Consider the following 9,885-nt stretch of genomic DNA (forward strand, 5'->3'; position numbering starts at 1 on the left):
GAACAATTTACATGATCTTTTAGGTACACGCCTCAAACTAGGGCTGGGTTTAAAACAAAATCCAATAATCAATATCGAATTGATTTTCCTTTTCGAGCGTGATATCGATTCATAAAACAATGAAACAATTTTTTTAATAGCTCTTTTTTCCCATAAATTATTAACAAGAAAATAGAATTTTAAAGGCAGTTTTTTTAATCTGACTGTTTTTTTTAAATGTACCGTTCACATGAATTTAAAAGTATTTTCTTACATTTATGGAATACCTGACTTACTGCACTTTATGACAATTCAGAATATTTTACAATGATTTACAATTATTGTATTAGAATTATGAAAACATTTTCATCTCATCCATGATAATGTCAATGTTTGTGTAACACTTAAATGATTATAACATTGTATAATGTTTATTTTCATTAATAAATACATTATTTAAGCAGTTACTGCCTCTGCAAAATTTAATTTGGAAATTAATGTTTGGGGAGTTATTTTTTTATCATGTCATTGATATTTAAGAAGACTTGATGTTCCATAATTAATCAATAACAGATTGAACTGAAGTGAATCGAATCAGGGAAAAAATTGAAATCAATTTGAACTAAACTATTTAATCAAACTAAACTAACTAATTGATTGAGGAAATTTAAATCGATACCCAGCCCTACCTCAACCAAGACTATGCGGAGCAGATACACTTTGTAATTGGTGGACAGCCAGAATCTAGAGTATGCATCAATAAATCTTGATTTATTTTTATATTTGTGAAAGCCATTTTGATTCCCTTCTTAAAACATTTTCTAAATATGTGTGTCTGTTCAATAATTCACAAGTTTTCTCACGTCTCTTTGCTTATCACATTATACAAAGCTTTATTTGAAATTCATCTGTATAACGAGAATGTCATCTCTAAAAAATGTTCTCTAGCCAGTAGCCACACAAAAGATTTCCAAATTCTGCAAAAATGGTACATTTCCTTTCCTGCTTTGATTTTAATGCTCTTGCGTCACCATCAAATAGAAAGGCTCCCCAAATTTAATATATACAGTATATTTTAAAATGCATGTACAATGTAATCAACCACTCGAATCCCAAACTATGTCAGTTTATCCCAGTTAGCTCCTCTCTAGATGCACACATCACCAGTTCTAAAGACATTGTCACTGTGCTAACTGTAGAAACTGCACAAAAGTGAGTTATAGCAATTTTCCAAACAGGAATAAGAGTGTGTATGAGTGAGAAGCAACATCCTGTTTTCTTTTCAGCAAACTCTATACCGTACTTTATGCTGACAAACAAATGTGTCCAGTGCAAGTGGAGCTCCTTTGTGCTTTATCCCTAATATTGAAAATGATGAAGTTGGTGACTTTAGAAGAATATTGTTGAGTCATATAAAAGTGTAGGTAAACATTGGCGGCTTCATGGCCATACTGATTGTTGGAGGCATATTACAGTGTATTAAACTTTGTTTTTCCTTCTCTGCGTGTGATTCCTGGGTTTGACTGCGTGGAAATAATTGTAATATACATCAAGCGGAGATGGAGGCAGATACAATGTATCTCGGACCTTTTTTTTTGTGTGAAAATGATGGCTATAAGAATATTTACCTTTACTCCAGGAGCGTCAAAAATGTAGAAAGGAGAGACAAAATCTTGTGACAGGAGACATTGGGCTTATTGCAGACCATACAGCGCCACACAGTTCTTGGTTGCTTGGAAGAGTTTTACAAACTTATCCAGACAAAAAAGGATTAGTACGTTCGATAAAAGTGTAAACTGAAAGTAGTATATAGGATAGGCCAATAATCAAACTTTGTCTTTTACATGAATTTTTGCTAGGTCGTGACCGAAAGAACAAGATCCCGGATACAAGCGGCCGAAATTAGTTTCCTCCGCAGGGTATCCGGACTCTCCCTTAGAGATAGGGTGAGAAGCTCGGTCATCCGGAGGGGACTCAGTGTCGAGCTGCTACTCCTCCGCGTTGAGCGGAACCAGTTTAGGTGACTCGGGCATCTGGTTCAGATGCCTCCTGGACGTCTCCCTGGCGAGGTGTTCCGGGCATGTCCCACCGGCGGGAGGACACAGGACACACTGGAGAGACTTTGTCTCTCGGCTGCCGGGATCCCGCCGGAGGAGATGGTTGAAGTGGCTGGGGAGAGGGAAGTCTGGGCTCTACTGCTAAAGCTGCTGCCCCCGCGACTCGACCCCGGATAAGCAGTAGATGGATGGATGGATGTTGATACAAAAATATTACCAGTAACCTCTGACTTCAGACTTAGAAAGATGTTTTTGTTTTTCAGTGAGTGTATGAATAAGACAGGACAGAAGGTCAGATGTGACGTTCAAGGTCCCAAACAGTTTAATTTGGAAAGCAACTAAGAGATTGCTGGAGATTTAATAAATTTGTGATTTAATAAATTAAGAAATACTGTACATATAAATACACTCAACCACCAAAATATCCAGGCATTTTTTCTCCACAATTCATGAACTTGATTTAAAAAAAAAAAGATTCCTGGAATGGAATTGAATTTTATTGTCAGCAACAACAACAACAAACAGTGATCAACAGAGGAAGACTAATTAAGAAGTGTGTACTTTTCGGTTTGTCTCACATATGAAGATTTGTAAGTAATACGAGGGAAGACATACATGATATGACAAGCGTAATTAACGCATTTCATTAGAAGCTACATATCATGGACACTGAACCATTTTTAATTCCAAAGTGTCTTTGACTCAAAAGCAGATACGAAGAAGAAATAAATTTATGGTGTATAATGAGCTGCTTTGATTGTTTGTATTACTTCTTATAGTCATTACCGGTGTAAGTAACATTAAGGTGTGTGTACTTTTACCACAATTCAGTGTTCCAGAAAGGAAAACTGAACCATTATGTCATCCAAGCAAAACTTGGTATCCCAAATATTGTAGAGTTCAGAAAAGCTGCAACTCTTCAGGTCAAGGGCAAATCCAGCAGTGCATGAAATTGCAGGAATCCACAACTGAGCTGCCTGTGTCTGTACTTACAATTGCACAAGTCCATTCTGTTGAAACGATTAAGCACAGAAAAGTTCAGAAATTAGGTCAGAGATGTGTTCAGACATAAAAGTGGGGCATTCAAGGTGTGCTACTTCCATACTCGGCTGTATATTTGGTTTTATTTTGCATATAATTTCTTAGACTTTTATTTTTATTTTTTTTCCCTTAAGGGATGGCATATAATCAAAAGTAATTATTTATTTGACTATTGAGTTTTGGTGTAATCTTGCTCAATAACAAACCAGTAACAGACTAAAAAACATGGAGGGGAATGACAGGTACACATTATGTAAGGCAGCAGTGTAGAATGCACACTTTTTTGTGGAGAAAAGTGCAATTATTATGCTAAAAGTGTCATGTTGGGGGGAAAAAACACCTCACATTTCAATAAAGTACTCAGAGCTAATTAAAATATGGTTCATGCTGAAAGTGTAGAATCTTAAGTCTCTCCATGTCCATCTTGAGAAGCTGTCTATTGATCATTCCTCAAGCGAGGAGCTGTGTTACTGATAACGTTGGTTCTAACATAATGAACCTTTTCATATAATTGGTCTTGGTCTCTGCGTTCTGCTTTACTGACTGAAATGTCTAGACTCAAACAACCATGGGTACATTTACAGTACATGGGTATGACATTACCTACAGGCTCTTTGAATAATTTGACTTTTCTTGCGGTCTGGCCATTTAGTTTTCTTGTCTTCTGTCATTCTTTATGAGGTGCAGAGTCCCAGTATTCTATTTTTGTTGCTCCTGTATTTTTGTCACATAGTATTAAGCCAAAGAGGCAGGTTAATAGTTGGCTGCCTGCGCCGACAGTAATATCTTAATATGCATGGCGAGGCCAATCTAATGACTGCAGCTTTATGCCTGCTCGGTTTTTCATATTTTACTAATAGCGTTCCGTCTGAAGCTGCCTGCTCATCGGTTATACTGTATATTGCTCAATTGTACTGCAGACTGTGAATCAATAAAAACTCTGAATTAATACATTTTCAACATCTCTTCTGCAGATCTTTTTTTTTTTTACACAGTACAGACCTGCCCTGCATATTGCTGAGATAAACTTTCTCTGGTAGAATTTTGAATTAAAGATGTGCTTCACATACACAGTATGAAAATAGAGCCCAAAATATTTGTTCTTCCATCCGTGAATTTGTCTCCACACCCCCGTCCGCCCCAAAGTTGCAGATCACGTGTTGCAAAATTTTGCAGCAGGTAACTTTGTTGTTGTTATGGACTTGATCTTTATATTCCACCAATAATGACGTAACGGAAATAATACATCTTACCTAGCAATAGGCAGTCCTTTGCCTCCCATTTAAAAAAAAAGCTAGCTGGCACGGTGGCTGACTGGTTAGCACGTCCGCCTCCCATTGCAGAGGACGTGAGATCGAGTCCGGGCTTCGGCGTTCCTGGGTGGAGTTTGCATGTTCTCCCCATGCTTGCGTGGGTTTTCTCCAGGTACTCCGGTTTCCTCCCACATTCCAAAGACATGCATGGCAGGTTGATTGGACACTCCAAATTGTCCATAGGTGTGATTGTGAGTATGGTTGTTCGTCTCTGTGTGCCCTGCGGTTGGCTGGCAACCAGTTCAGGGTGTACCCCGCCTACTGACTGAAGCCAGCTGGGATAGGCTCCAGCAACCCCGTGACCCTTGTGAGGACAAGTGGTTAAGAAGATGGATGGATTATTTTTTTCATTACTGTATCAGAAAATAATCATACAATAATTACCTCTTCTGAAGAATCCATATTTCCCCCCAAGTGGCTGTCCTTCAAAATAGAAGATAAAAATTCAAATCACACAGTGGTGGAAGAAGGGTGAGTCGGGGGCTTTGGCATGGCCTATGAAAGGGTTCGCCAACCTTTTTGAAACTGAGATAATCCTTGGCTACCACCTCACTTTCCCTATCCATGCCATAGCATTATCTGCCTTCAATTACTTTGTGATGTTGTCTTTGTTTTGTTCTGTGTAAGGTGAGAAAATGAGCAACTAAGCACATTCAACAGTACAATAAAAAACACCCTCAACAATACATTCATATCCTCCTAATCTTAACTGCGTTGCCTGGCAACCTGGTCAACTCTCAATTAGCACCATCTTCTAAGTATTCAGTCATGAGCAGGTGATGCCGATTAAATTGCTTGTATTGGATTTATTAAAAAGTGAACCAACAACATGCTCATTCAAAGTAGCCTGTAGACGAGCTGCACACACATCACTAGCGAAGATGAGCATAACATATGGATCCACTGCACACGTTAATTTCACACTTAAAGGGTGACATATTTTCCAATAGAATTCACGTCTCATGAATACGCCACAATCCGGAAATTAGGACCACGCTTAGACTTCACCAATAATATTCTGCAACATTTAGACTAATGAGGCTTGATCGAACTGCATGCATGCAACGGAATCATTTTAGAAGAGTAAACAGAGTGCGTGGCGTGTTCGGTGTTCTCTCTAATAGTGACCCTTCTATTATTGTAGCTCACGTCATTGTTATTCTTGCCTGCACCTTTTTATGGTCAGGGGACACAGTACTGCAGTCCAGGCTGAAGCAACAGCGGTGTTTTAAAGTGTTTTGCTGATGTAATCAATGTCAGAGCTGAGTGTACTTGATTCGAAACATTGGTGGAAATTTGCTGCGTCTTGTGGCCCGGCAGCAGAACTTGTCAGTCCATCATTTGGCTGACAGTGTGCTCGCGTCTGCTGTTTGAAGCAGTAATACTGTATAGCAAATGTTCTGTGCATATATACTGTACACAATACCTCAGACACAGCAATTTGACCTATTTAACATTCAACATTTGCCACTTAGGTTCAGCACCGCTATAGAATAATTCTTGATGTAAAACAAAATAAAAAACAACATTTACTACTTGGTAGACAGGAGCTTGTTATTTAATGTCTGGGAAGTTTTGTTTGAATTATATTACAAAGCAAATTGAATTACGTACAAACATTATCGCTATTTTGTTTAATAATATAATCTCTCTTGAGACAAGTGCAGTCTACCAGCAAAACAAATTTGAATGCGTCAAGGCAGCTCCATATGCCTTAAAACTTAAACCATCTATCCTTGACATTCTATTGTATCCTGTGGACAAAAACTAGTTCAAAGTCTAGCATATAAAACACAGTTGGCCTCATTTACCGGCAGCTTTTACAAGCAATTTTATTTTTTAATCTACTTGCACACCCAAAAACAAAGGAGTTTTTCCCAAATGTGGACTGCATTCTTATTCTCAATAATGAACGTTTATGTGTGTAGAGTTGCATTATGTACTGTATATGTGGTCGAGTCTGTGGAAGGACTAGACCAAGCACAATATACATTTTTACATGTGTCTATATTCTTGAGCGAACATAAGGTAAAGCATTTATCCAATAAAAATTACCTACGTCAATCTTAAATTAAAAAAAAATAAAAAATATTCAGGGGGGCGGCACGGTGGCTGACTGGTTAGCACGTCCGACTCCCAGTACAGAGGACGTGAGATCGAGTCCGGGCTTCGGCCTTCCTGGGTGGAGTTTGCATATTCTCCCCGTGCTTGTGTGGGTTTTCTCCGGGTACTCCGGTTTCCTCCCACATTCCAAAGACATGCATGGCAGGTTAATTGAACACTCCAAATTGTCCATAGGTGTGATTGTGAGTGTGGATCGTTGTTCGTGTCTGTGTGCCCTATGATTGGCTGGCAACCAGTTCAGGGAGTACCCCGCATACTGCCCGAAGCCAGCTGGGATAGGCTCCAGTGCCTCCCGCGACCCTTGTGAGGATAAGCGGTTAAGAAAATGGATGGAAAATATTCAGGAACCATAATATTAAACTAATGTAACTTGATGATGTTCAATTACTTTAGGTTTACGCCAATACCAAATATGATAAAAAAAAAAAAAAGACACAAAGATGAAATTCAATGCGATATACAGTATGTTTACAAACAGTATCTTGGTCTGGACTTTTCTGTCTGGTTTTGGAATTCAGGGAGAAGCCTGAGCAGCTGCAATTCAAATGCACAAGAACTGTAAGGCAGACATTCTAACAAGAAGTGCTCATCTCTCATGTGTGGCATGCTAAGTGAAATATTTACTTACATGTTACCCTGTTAGCTCTTAGCGCTACTGCATTGTAAAACAAACATTCTAAAATATATTGTTTTTATTCTTCATTCAGATTTTACAAACACCTTTTACACTTTAGACTGAAAATAATAGAATCCTGAATTTGCAGAGTAACTAATTACTTTTGCTAGAGAGTAATTTAATTACTACCACAATTACTTTTTGGGAGAAGAAATTTGTAACTAAAAATATTTACTTTTTTAAAGTAACATGCCCAACACTGCTAGGCTCTGGCATCTCTCGCCATATTAAAAATGTAATTCTACAAAACAATAAAAAAAAAATAATAAATGTACCTGTAATTTGATTACAGAAACTCTAACTGATTACAGTTACTCTTTTGAGTATCTTTTTTTTTTTTTTTTTTAAGAGAGAGCTCAGTATTGTTCATTCGGTAATCTTCAACATGTCATCATCATTGCTCTTTCTTTTTTTTGTGTGTGCGTGAGAATGTGTGTGTGTGCATATGTGCGTGCGTGTGAATTTGTGCTCATTATTTCACCTGAAACCTATATATTTTTTTTTTCATGGGAGATCTCAGTATTGTTCTCCTTTTTTTTTTTTTTTTTTGTATGTGTGTTTGTGCGAGTGTGTATGCGTGCGTGTGTGTGTGCGTGCGTGCGTGCGTGGGTGGGAAAGAAAAAAAAATAAAAATAAGAATTCCCATACCGTTCACCTAAACCGAACACTTCAAAATCCAGCCAGAGTCGAGGGGCCGCCAGGAGACCCAAAGGGGGACCAAAGAAAAGAAAGAAAAGCGAAGCCCAGCACCGACCAGACACCACCCACCGGGCCATTAACCTTCACCAACCCCAGAGACATCTAAACTCCAACAAATCAGGGAAACCTCAAGGGCCCAAAGGAGAAACTGAGGAAAGGTAGAAAGGACAGACGAAGCAGAGTGAGATCCACAGACACCAGCCTCCACCGAATCAATGACCTGAGGGAGAAACAAATTGTGTCTGAGTCTCGATAGATGCTGGTGTGGTGGATCTAGCATGCATGAAAATCTCCACCAAAGAAGGGAGCCGTCGACCCCCGCCAGGACAGAGCAAGCGCAACACCTCAGGGCCCCCCAGGCCGCGGCCGCGCCAAAGGACGACCCCCGGGCCCCGCAGGGGCCACCGGCCGGAGAGCAAACCCCGGAGCAGGAGCGCCCCCCACCCCAACGCGGCCCGCGCCCCCAACCCAACGCAGCAGGACGGGGCACTGCAGGCCCACCAGGCACCCCACCGGCCCACAACCCCCGCTCCCCCCACGACCCCCCCGCCCCCGCCACCCACCACAACCCAGCCCCAACCACCCCCAGGTCCCCAAATCCCCAGACACCCTCCCCACCCCAGCACCCCCCACCCCGGCACCCCCCCCCCCACCAACCAAGCCGCCCCCGCCCCCCCGCCCACACCCCCACCAACCGACAGCCCCCCAGCCCCCGACCCCGGGGACACACCGCACCCAGGCATCTGCGCCGAAGAGGGGGCCGGGCAGCGGAGCGGAGAGGGCACCCGCGCCCACCCCACCGCGCGGAGGGACGGAACACCAGGGGCAGAAGGGGAGATGGGGGCACCGGAGGACGGGCGGCATCCCCGAACCCCAGGCCCAGCGGGGAGAGGCCCCGGTCGTCACCCCAACGATCTAAGTGAAAAACTAACCCTGTTACTAAGTTCGCCAGCTCGCCGATTGGCGAACTCTACCCCTAAACCGTGAGTGTGACCCCACCCAGTGTATATACATAAGTGTGTGTGTGTGGTGCATTAAAATTGGGGGCAGGTGAACCGGAGCAGAGGGAAATGATATCCCCCCCTGCTCCGATCCACCCGCCCCTCAGGCATGTCAATGAGTTCACCTGAAACCTATTAAAAATCCCATACCCTTCACCTAAACCGAATACTTCAGAATCCCGATCGTCGTGAAGTTGTTAGGAGACCCAAGGAGTGATCAAAGAAAAAAGAGAAAAGTGAAATCCAGCACCGACCAGACACCACCTACTACACACAGGGTTACAAACCAGAATCTTTCACCAATCCCAGAAGCATATAAATTCCAACAAATTAGAGAGACCTCGAGGTCCAAAGGACCGAAGGAAGGATAGATGAAGCAGAGTGAGATCCACAGACATCAGCCTCCACTGATTCAGTGACCAGAGGAAGCAGATTGTGTTTGAATTTCGGTAGATGCTGGTGTGGTGGATCTGGCATGCATGAAAAACCAGGCCCACAGCCCCCGCTCACGGCACGCCCCCCAACTACACCCGCCCTCCACCACAGCCCAGCACCACCCCCACCCCCCCTCAACAAGCCGCCAATTTAAGGGGAGTTGCAGGGCAAAGACGGTGTCTCCACCCTACCCCACCCCCAAGGAGTGTGTTATGTGCCCTATGTGTCTATTTACAAAGTGTATTGTGCAAAACTAGTGGAGTGAGTTAAGAGGAGCGACCAGTGGGGCCTCTCCCAACCCGGCGGGGGCAAGAGGCGCATCCGCCCTCAGCAAAGATTCAAGTCATTTGTTTATAGTGTTTCTTAAGTGCTGAGATTTAGATTCTGAAACTGGTCAGTTATTCACAATTTACACTTACGAATTAAAAGTGCCAGTCTACTGATTGTGATTGACAGAAATAAGCTCCATCCATTTCCATTTCCCTGTTCTCCATGGAAGGGCATGAGTCTTGAGAATAATTTTTTATTGGACACAGGACAGAATGAGACGTTTAATTAAA

The sequence above is a fragment of the Vanacampus margaritifer genome, chromosome 1, assembly GCF_051991255.1.
Source record: "Vanacampus margaritifer isolate UIUO_Vmar chromosome 1, RoL_Vmar_1.0, whole genome shotgun sequence".
Taxonomy (NCBI): domain Eukaryota; kingdom Metazoa; phylum Chordata; class Actinopteri; order Syngnathiformes; family Syngnathidae; genus Vanacampus; species Vanacampus margaritifer.